This window comes from Pristiophorus japonicus, chromosome 3 (assembly GCF_044704955.1).
Source record: "Pristiophorus japonicus isolate sPriJap1 chromosome 3, sPriJap1.hap1, whole genome shotgun sequence".
NCBI classification, from domain to species: domain Eukaryota; kingdom Metazoa; phylum Chordata; class Chondrichthyes; family Pristiophoridae; genus Pristiophorus; species Pristiophorus japonicus.
Window position 1 is genome coordinate 214,263,017 of NC_091979.1, and position 10,374 is coordinate 214,273,390.

The following is a 10,374-nucleotide window of genomic DNA, read 5'->3' on the forward strand; positions in this document are numbered from 1 at the left end:
TCCTGGTACCAGGTTTCACTTGGTGCTTCAGATGTAAACTGCCGGCAGAGGCCGAAATGTAACGGCTCCTCCCAGCAGCGCTCGGCCTCCAGTCTGTCCATCTTGGCTCTGGCCACGGGCTGCAGCTTGACCACTCAGCCCCTCCCCCATAATGACCAGCACCGAGCACGCAAGCTCGCTGGCCTAAGTGGACCCACCGCCCCACCAATAAAGGGGGAGCCCTGCATAGAATGACAAGGCCGCAAACTCAACCCTGCGCCAGTGCACAAGTGCCCTCAGTGTCGGAGTATGAGTTGCCCTGGACACAAAAAGTGTTTCTGGATATAAATGTGACAATCAGATTCTTGGATTATTTAAACCACAAGCAACAAATATGATCAGAAAACAAATTCAAAGAGAGACACTCCTGAAACAACCAGGAGCAGAAGGACGGGTTTCAGTGAGAGGGCTGGATCAGAAGACAGAGGTTGGAGCTGAACTATAGGCCAGACGCTCACTGAATTATACATGAGGTTACTCGCTCTAATTCAATTAACTCAACAGTACCCAATGAAAACAACTGCAGCTGCCAAATATCATTTACACTCCTGTACACTGGGTGCTGATTGTCAAGGACTGTACGCAGGCTGTAGGAGACACTAAACCATAAAAAGAGCTCCACTCTGCCATGTAATCTTGGTTACAAGAGACATTCAACACAGAAAACTTGACTCTGCACTGAAGTTATTGACACCGACAAGCAAACAAGCTGATGGTGCCAGCGGAGGCGGAGTCAGTGGGAGGATCATGACCCTGTCAATCACTTTGAGGTTGACCTACTTTTGTCAGAACTAGGCATACACTAGGGTTGCCAACCCTTCAGGATTGTCCTGGAGCCTCCTGGAATCAAACACCAATGTCCTGGGCACAGCTGCGAGCAAACCCGGGAGAAAACTCACAGGGGGCATCACAATAAATTGTGTTTCTTTTTTACTTTCCTGGAAGACATGTGTATTAGATACAAAAATATCGGATACGGGAAAAAAAGACTGTTTGACTGACAGTCAAGGTAACGAAGAATTTATTCGCTTTCCAATTGGTGTGAGGCGGCCGTGCGCTGCGAGGATGGACGTGCTGGGCGATCAATGGCGGAAGGCTCGGGGCGGGGCGGTTGGAGATGGGAGGTCATGAGATGAAGCCTCCGGCAATACATCCAACCGGAGTTGGCAAGCCTCGCCAAACTGACACACTGATTTACAGGCGCAGCTTGCTTCCTTTGTTTAGGTCCCTTACAGTCAGAATCAGGAGAAATTATAATGGGGAACAAAGAAATGGCAGACCAATTGAACAAATACTTTGGTTCTGTCTTCACTGAGGAAGACACAAATAACGTTCCAGAAATACTAGGGGCCGAGGGTCTAGGGAGAAGGAGGAACTGAAGGAAATCCTTATTAGTCAGGAAATTGTGTTCGGGAAATTGATGGGATTGAAGGCAGATAAATCCCCAGGGCCTGATAGTCTGCATCCCAGAGTATTTAAGGAAGTGGCCCTAGAAATAGTGGATCGTTTTCCAACAGTCTATCGACTCTGGATCAGTTTCTATGGACTGGAGGGTAGCTAATGTAACACCACTTTTTAAGAAAGGAGGGAGAGAGAAAACGGGGAATTATAGACCGGTTAGTCTGACATCAGTAGTGGGGAAAATGTTGGAATCAATTATTAAAGATGAAATAGCAGCGCATTTGGAAAGCAGTGACAGGATCGGTCCAATTCAGCATAGATTTATGAAAGGGAAATCAGGCTTGACAAATCTTCTATAATTTTGTGAGGATGTAACTAGTAGAGTAGACAAGGGAGAACCAGTGGATGTGGTGTATTTGGACTTTCAAAAGGCTTTTGACAAGGTCCCACACAAGAGATTGATGTGCAAAATTAAAGCACATGGTATTGGGGGTAATGTATTGACGTGGATAGAGAACTGGTTGGCAAAAGCAGAGAGTCGGGATAAACGGGTCCTTTTCAGAATGGCAGGCAGTGACTAGTGGGGTGCCGCAGGGCTCAGTGCTGGGACCCCAGCTATTTACAATATACATCAATGATTTAGATGAAGGAATTGAATGTAATATCTCCAAGTTTGCAGATGACACTAAGCTGGGTGGCGGTGTGAGCTGTGAGGAGGATACTAAGAGGCTGCAGGGTGACTTGGCTGCAGGTTGGGTGAATGGGCAAATGCATGGCAGATGCAGTATAGTGTGGATAAATGTGAGGTTATCCACTTTGGGGGCAAAAACATGAAGGCAGAATATTATCTGAATGGCGGCAGATTAGGAAAAGGGGAGGTGCAACGAGACCTGGGTGTCATGGTACATCAGTCATTGGCATGCAGGTGCAGCAGGCGGTGAAGAAGGCAAATGGCATGTTGGCCTTCATAGCTAGGGGATTTGAGTATAGGAGCAGGGAGGTATTTCTGCAGTTGTTCAGGGCCTTGGTGAGGCCTCACCTGGAATATTGTGTTCAGTTTTGGTCTCCTAATCTGAGGAAGGACGTTCTTGCTATTGAGGGAGTGCAGCGAAGGTTCACCAGACTGATTCCTGGGATGGCAGGACTGACATATGAGGAGAGACTGGATCAACTGGGCCTGTATTCACTGGAGTTTAGAAGAATGAGAGGGGATCTCATAGAAACATATAAAATTCTGACTGGACTGGACAGGCTAGATGCAGGAAGAATGTTCCCGATGTTGGGGGAGTCCAGAACCAGGGGTCACCGTCTAAGGATAAGGGGTAAGCCATTTAGGACCGAGATGAGGAGAAATTTCTTCACTCAGAGTTGTTAATCTGTGGAATTCTCTTCCGCAGAGAGTTGTTGATGCCAGTACGTTAGCTATATTCAAGAGGGGGTTGGAATATGGCCCTTACGGCTTAAGGGGTATGGAGAGAAAGCAGGAAAGGAGTACTGAGGTGAATGATCAGCCATGATCTTATTGAATGGTGGTGCAGGCTCGAAGGGCTGAATGGCCTACTCTTGCACCTATTTTCTATGTTTCTATGTTTATCAGTGTGTGCATTTGCATGTGGGTACAGAACATGCTGCTCATCCACACTATAATGTATTTGCTTCATGGGTTCTTTGCTTAAGAATTCATAGTAATACATTACCATTAAGAACAGTTGGTTTATTAGCAAAGGTTTAACAATCACCTACACATTACCAGTTTATCAACCAGGCTCACAACCACCTGCCTCATCATGGATCCCCTGAATCCAACTGGCTGGGGTTTTATTGAGTCTTGTGAACATCACGTGGCTGGCTAAGCCAGTCACAACTCAACAGCTCACCAACTATTTTGGTTGTGCACTTTAATCAAGTGCCCCCTGGTTAAAGGGGGGGCACACTCCAAACACTTTCAAACAAGTGGCCCCTTTTTTTTTGAGGGCACTAAAAACACAAATTATACAAGTGCTAAAAGGGTGAGGGGGTACTAAAACTGACAAACATAGACAAATTAAACTTTAAACATTAATGATCAAAGTAAAATTTGGTTGCCGGGGGTGATGAAATAATGGAATAGGCACTGCAACCTCCCACGCTCAGTAAAAACGTGGAACACGGACTTCTCTAGACTGCAGAAATTGCAGGCAGCCTGGGAGCCCGTGAACCGACTTAAAAACTTACTGCATGGGACTGCTCCATGCACCACCCTCCAGGCCAAGTGCCCAATAAATAGAGGGAGGACTCCCGCGTAGAGTACACTCCATTGGGGACCCCCACCTCCTCCGGACGACAAGATGGTGCGTCATGGCGTGTCTGGATGGCAGACGAGGATGGCAACGTGGAGCGTGTGCAAGAGCAACCCGTACAGGAATCCCCTCCGTCAACAGCTCTACAACTATTTTGATGTAATCAGAAAATCAAGTGTCCCCTGCACTACAACTATTTTGTAGGAAAATAGTTAAATCAAATGCCCCCTGATTAAAGTGGGGGGGATGGGGGAGGGGGACACCAAACACTTTCAAACAAGTGCCCCCTTGTTTTTTTCGGGGGTTTTTTGAGGGCACCAAAAAACACAAATTATACAAATGCCCCCTGGCTAAAAGGGAGGGGGGAGGGCAGTAAAACCGGCAAATTAAACAAATTAACATTTCGACATAAAATCAAATTAAAATTTGGTTGCCGGGGGTGATGATGCACTCCAGTCCCTCCGGCGCCCACCTCTCATGGAAGGCCGCGACTGTACCGGTGGACACTACGTGCTCCATCTCCAGGGACAGCCTGGCTCGGACGTAACCACAGAAGAGAGGCAGGCGGTCGGGCTGAACAACCCCTCGATTGCCCGCTGCCTGGACCGGCTATGGCCCCCTTGGCCATGCCCAGGAGGGGGCCTTCCGACCTGCCCGCTCCCCTTCGCACAGGGTGCCCAAAGATCAGGAGTGTGGGACTGAAGTGCAACCAGAATTTGAGGAGCAGCTCCTTAAACGAATAGAATAGGGGCTGCAACCTCACATATTCCATAAAAACATGGAACACGGACTCCTCTAGACCACAGAAATTATAGGCGGCCTGGGAGCCCGTGAACAGACTTAAAAACTTATTGCACGGGACTACTCCGTGCAACACCCTCCAGGCCAAGTCCCCAATAAATAGAGGGAGGACTCCCGCGTAGAGTGCACTCCATTGGGGACTCGCGCCACATCCGGACGACAAGATGGTGCGCCATGGCGTGTCCGGACAGCAGACGAGGATGGCAACGTGAAGAATGTGCAAGAGTAGCCCGTACAGGAATCCCCTCCGTCAACAGCTTTTCAACTATTTTGTTGTAAGCCGAAAATCAAGTGCCCCCTGCACTATAACTATTTTTGGTTGTAAACAAAATAAACATTAAATCAAGTGCCCCCTGATTAAAAGAGGGGGACATTCCAAACACTTTTCAAATGCCCTTTTTTTTGGTTTTGTTTTTTTTGATTTTTTTTAGGGCAGTAAAAAACACAAATTATACAAGTGCCCCCTGGCTAAAAGCGGGGTTTGGGGGGTGGGACACTAAAACCGGCACAATAAACAAAATGAAACTTTAGACAATAATAATCAAATTAAAATTTGGTTGCCGGGGGTGATGATGCACTCCAGTCCCTCCGGCGCCCACCTCTCGCGGAAGGCCGCGAGTGTACCGGTGGACACCGCGTGCTCCATCTCCAGGGACACCCTGGCTCGGATGTAACCCCGGAAGAGAGGCAGGCAGTTGGGCTGAACGACCCCCTCGACCGCCCGCTGCATGGACCGGCTGATGGCCCCCTTGGCCATGCCCAGGAGCAGTCCTACGAGGAGGCCCTTGGACCTGCCCGCTCCCCTCCGCACAGGGTGCCCAAAGATCAGGAGTGTGGGACTGAAATGCAACCAGAATTTGAGGAGCAGCCCCTTTAAATAATGGAATAGGGACTGCAACCTCACACATTCCACAAAACATGGAACACGGACTCCACCAGACCACAGAATTGCAGGCGGCCTGGGAGCCCATGAACCGACTTAAAAATTTATTGCACAGGACTGCTCCGTGCACCACACCCCAGGCCAAGTCCCTAATAAATAGTGGGTGGACTCTCGCGTAGAGTGCACTCCATTGGGGACCCCCGCCACATCCGGACAGCAAGATGGTACGCCATGGCAGACGAGGATGGCAACGTGGAGAATGTGCAAGAGCAGCCCGTACAGGAATCCCCTCTGTCAACAGCTCTACAACTATTTTGTTGTAATCAGAAAATCAAGTGCCTCCTACACTACAACTCTTTTTGTTGTGAACAAAAACAAACATTAAATCAAGTGCCCCCTGATTAAAGGGGGTGAGGGACACTCGAAACACTTTTCAAGTGCCTTTTTTTTGGGGGCACTAAAAAACACAAATTTTACAAGTGCCTCCTGGCTAAAAGGCGGGGGGGGCACTAAAACCTGACAATTAAACAAATTCAACTTTGAACACTAATAATCAAATTAAAATTTGGTTGCCGGGGGTGATGATGCACTCCAGTCCCTCCGGCGCCCACCTCTCGCGGAAGGCCGCGAGCATTCTGGTGGACACTGCGTGCTCCATCTCCAGGGACACCCTGGCTCGGATGTAACCCCGGAAGAGAGGCAGGCAGTTGGGCTGAACGACCCCCTCGACCGCCCGCTGCCTGGACCGGCTGATGGCCCCCTTGGCCATGCCCAGGAGCAGTCCTACGAGGAGGCCCTCGGACCTGCCCGCTCCCCTCCGCACAGGGTGCCCAAAGATCAGGAGTGTGGGACTGAAATGCAACCAGAATTTGAGGAGCAGCCCCTTTAAATAATGCAATAGGGACTGCAACCTCACACATTCCATAAAACATGGAACACGGACTCCACCAGACCACAGAATTGCAGGCGGCCTGGGAGCCCGTGAACCGACTTAAAAATTTATTGCACAGGACTGCTCCGTGCACCACACCCCAGGCCAAGTCCCCAATAAATAGTGGGAGGACTCCCGCTTAGAGTGCACTCCATTGGGGACCCCCGCCTCCTCCGGACAGCAAGATGGTGCGTCATGGTGTGTCTGGACGGCAGACGAGGATGGCAACGTGGCGAATATGCAAGAGCAGCCCGTACAGGAATCCCCTCCGTCAACAGCTCTACAACTATTTTGTTGCAATCAGAAAATCAAGTGCCCCCTGCACTGCAACTCTTTTTGTTGTAAACAAAATTAAACAGTTAAATCAAGAGCTTCCTGAACTGGGGGACATTCCAAACACTTTTCAAGTGCCTTTTTTTGTGGGTTTTTTTGGGTGATTTTTGGCGGGGTTTTTTTGGCACTAAAAAAAACACAGATTTTACAAGTGCCCCCTGGCTAAAAGGTGGGGGACACTAAAACCGGCAATAAAACAAATGAAACTTTAAAATATATAAAATCAAATTAAAATTTGGTTGCCGGAGGTGATGATGCACTGCAGTCCCTCCGGCGCCCACCTCTCACGGAAGGCTGCGAGCGTACCTGTGGATACCGCGTGCTCCATCTCCAGACTGGCTTGGATGTACGCACGGAAGAGAGGCAGGCAGTCGGGCTGAACGACCCCCTCGACCGCCCGCTGCCTGGACCGGCTGATGGCATCCTTGGCCGTGCCCAGGAGCAGTCCTACGAGGAGGCCCTCGGACCTACCCGCTCCCCTCCGCACAGGGTGCCCAAAGATCAGGAGTGTGGGACTGAAATGCAACCAGAATTTGAGGAGCAGCCCCTTTAAATAATGGCACAGGGGCTGCAACCTCGTACATTCCATAAAAACATGGAACACGGACTCTTCCAGACCGCAGAAATTGCAGGCGGCCTGGGAGCCCGTGAACCGGCTTAAAAATATGTTGCACGGGACTGCTCCGTGCACCACACCCCAGGCCAAGTCCCCGATAAATAGTGGGAGGACTCCCGCGTAGAGTGCACTCCATCGGGGACCCCCGCCTCCTCCGGACGGCAAGATTATGCGTCATGGTGTGTCCGGATGGCAGACGAGGATGGCAAAGTTGAGGGTGTGCAGGAGCAGCCCGTACAGGAAACCTCTCCGCGCAGAACTGAAAGGCACGGAGGGGATTTCCCCGAGGCGGCTCAAGTTGTGAGGCGCGGCTCCCGAGGGAGGTTTCGGGGTTTGGCACCGATGAGGAACTCCGTCCGGACGGGGGTCAGTTCGGACGGGATCGCCCCACGTGCTTGAGCCTCCTCGACACACGTAACGGAGTCAGGGCCCAGCGCTGTTTTTAGCGACTCGATGGCATCGGCCGCGCGGCGGACATCGGCCGAATTTAGGCCCCCTGCACTACAACTCCTTTGGGGGGGGGGGGAAACAAAATAAACATTAGATCAAGTGCCCCCCACCCCCCCAATCTGGGGGATACTCCAGACACTTTTAACTGCCCTCTTTTTTCATTTTTTTTTTGTTTTTTTGTGTTTTTTTTATGTTTCTTTTAAAATTTTTTGGGGGGCATTAAAATTATATATTTTACAAGTGCCCCCCATAAAAGGGGAGGGGGACACTAAAACCCCAGCAATTAAAACAAATTAAACTTTAAAACATGTAAAATCAAATTAAAATTTTGTTGCCGGGGGTGATAATGCACTCCAGTCCCTCCGGCGCTCCCCCTGCACTACAACTCTTTTGGTTGTACATGATTAACCAATAAATCAAGTGCCCCCTTAACCTGTGAGCATACTCACAGGTGCATACATTACACACACTGCTCACAAGCCTGCAGTAAAAAGGAAAGCATTTTACACTGGGATTCCCGTTAAAACTGAACTCTTCTTCACCTCGTTGCTTCAGGCAAATTCCTCCCTCACCTCTTCACCTGTAGTTCTGCCTCCACCTTTCTGCCTGTGGCAACCAAGCCTGCTTCTGACCCATGCTGCTTTGTACCCCTCTCTTCCTCTGCTGCAAATTGCCTCAGTCCCAGAGTCGCCCGTCCAGAAATGGGTCTGTCAATGAGAGAGAGGAGGTGGGCGAGGACAGACATAACTCGGGACCGGCCCACTCACTATGCGATTACATCTAGAAGCTCTCACTCTTCAGTCTGGCTGTCTGGTGCTTTTGTGAAAAGGACCTCGTGTTTTCGCTAATTTTGTCAGCCCAATCCAGCTGAAATGGGTCAAACCAGCGCAAAAGATCCTGGAATTTTAAACACAAATTACATAAATCGGTTTTCCATGATTTTTTGTACAGGTTTGAAAAACATTACGCCCCACCCGATCGAATGAATCAAGATGGCGAATTTCGACCGATTGCAGCTGTTCGAGGAGAGTCTTCAAATTAAGCTGGTTTTTCATGGTGCTAATGCACAACACAGCACATTTTAAAAGTTTTATGTGTTAAAAAAATATTTAATAAATGTACTATAATGAAACTCTTAAAAGTTCTGTATAGTATTTTAAGTCAAATGATAAACCTATTTCCAGCTGTATTTATAAAACTGCACCAGGTTACTACTCTTAATACAGCAAAGGAAATGTTTTAAATGCAAAACAAAAACAATTTTGCATTTGTGATTATGCAAATGAGTTGTGGCACAAATTTGAGCCACTTTGGTAAAAACAGCGCAATTTCAAGCACTAATTTGCACCCAGTTTGCAGAAACTTTACCCAAAGATAAATTACCGAAAAAATGTCCGACCTTGCATTTAAAATGAAGGCTGTGTAGAAACATAGAAAATAGGTGCAGGAGTAGGCCATTCGGCCCTTCTAGCCTGCATCGCCATTCAATAAGTTCATGGCTGAACATGCAACTTCAGTACCCCATTCGTGCTTTCTTGCCATACCCCTTGATCCCCCGAGTAGTAAGGACTACATCTAACTCCTTTTTGAATATATTTAGTGAATTGGCCTCAACAACTTTCTGTGGTAGAGAATTCCACAGGTTCACCACTCTCTGGGTGAAGAAGTTTCTCCTCATCTCGGTCCTAAATGGCTTACCCCTTATCCTTAGACTGTGACCCCTGGTTCTGGACTTCCCCAACATTGGGAACATTCTTCCTGCATCTAACCTGTCTAAACCCATCAGAATTTTAAACGTTTCTATAAGGTCCCCTCTCATTCTTCTGAACTCCAGTGAATACAAGCCCAGTTGATTTAGTCTTTCTTGATAGGTCAGTCCCGCCATCCCGGGAATCAGTCTGGTGAACCTTCGCTGCACTCTCTCAATAACAAGAATGTCCTTCCTCAGGTTAGGAGACCAAAACTGTACACAATACTCCAGGTGTGGCCTCACCAAGGCCCTGTACAACTGTAGCATCACCTCCCTGCCCCTGTACTCAAATCCCCTCGCTATGAAGGCCAACATGCCATTTGCTTTCTTAACCGCCTGCTGTACCTGCATGCCAACCTTCAATGACTGATGTACCATGACACCCAGGTCTCGTAGCACCTCCCCTTTTCCTAATCTGTCACCATTCAGATAATAGTCTGTCTCTCTTTTTTTACCACCAAAGTGGACAACCTCACATTTATCCACATTATACTTCATCTGCAATGCATTTGCCCACTCACCTAACCTATCCAAGTCGCTCTGCAGCCTCATAGCATCCTCCTCGCAGCTCACACTGCCACCTAACTTAGTGTCATCCGCAAATTTGGAGATACTACATTTAATCCACTCGTCTAAATCATTAATATACAGTGTAAACAGCTGGGGCCCCAGCACAGAACCTTGCGGTACCCCACTAGTCACTGCCTGCCATTCTGAAAAGTACGCATTTACTCCTACTCTTTGCTTCCTGTCTGAAAACCATTTCTCAATCCATGTCAGCACGCTACCCCCAATCCCATGTGCTTTAACTTTGCACATTAATCTCTTGTGTGGGACCTTGTCGAAAGCCTTCTGAAAGTCCAAATATACCACATCAAATGGTTCTCCCTT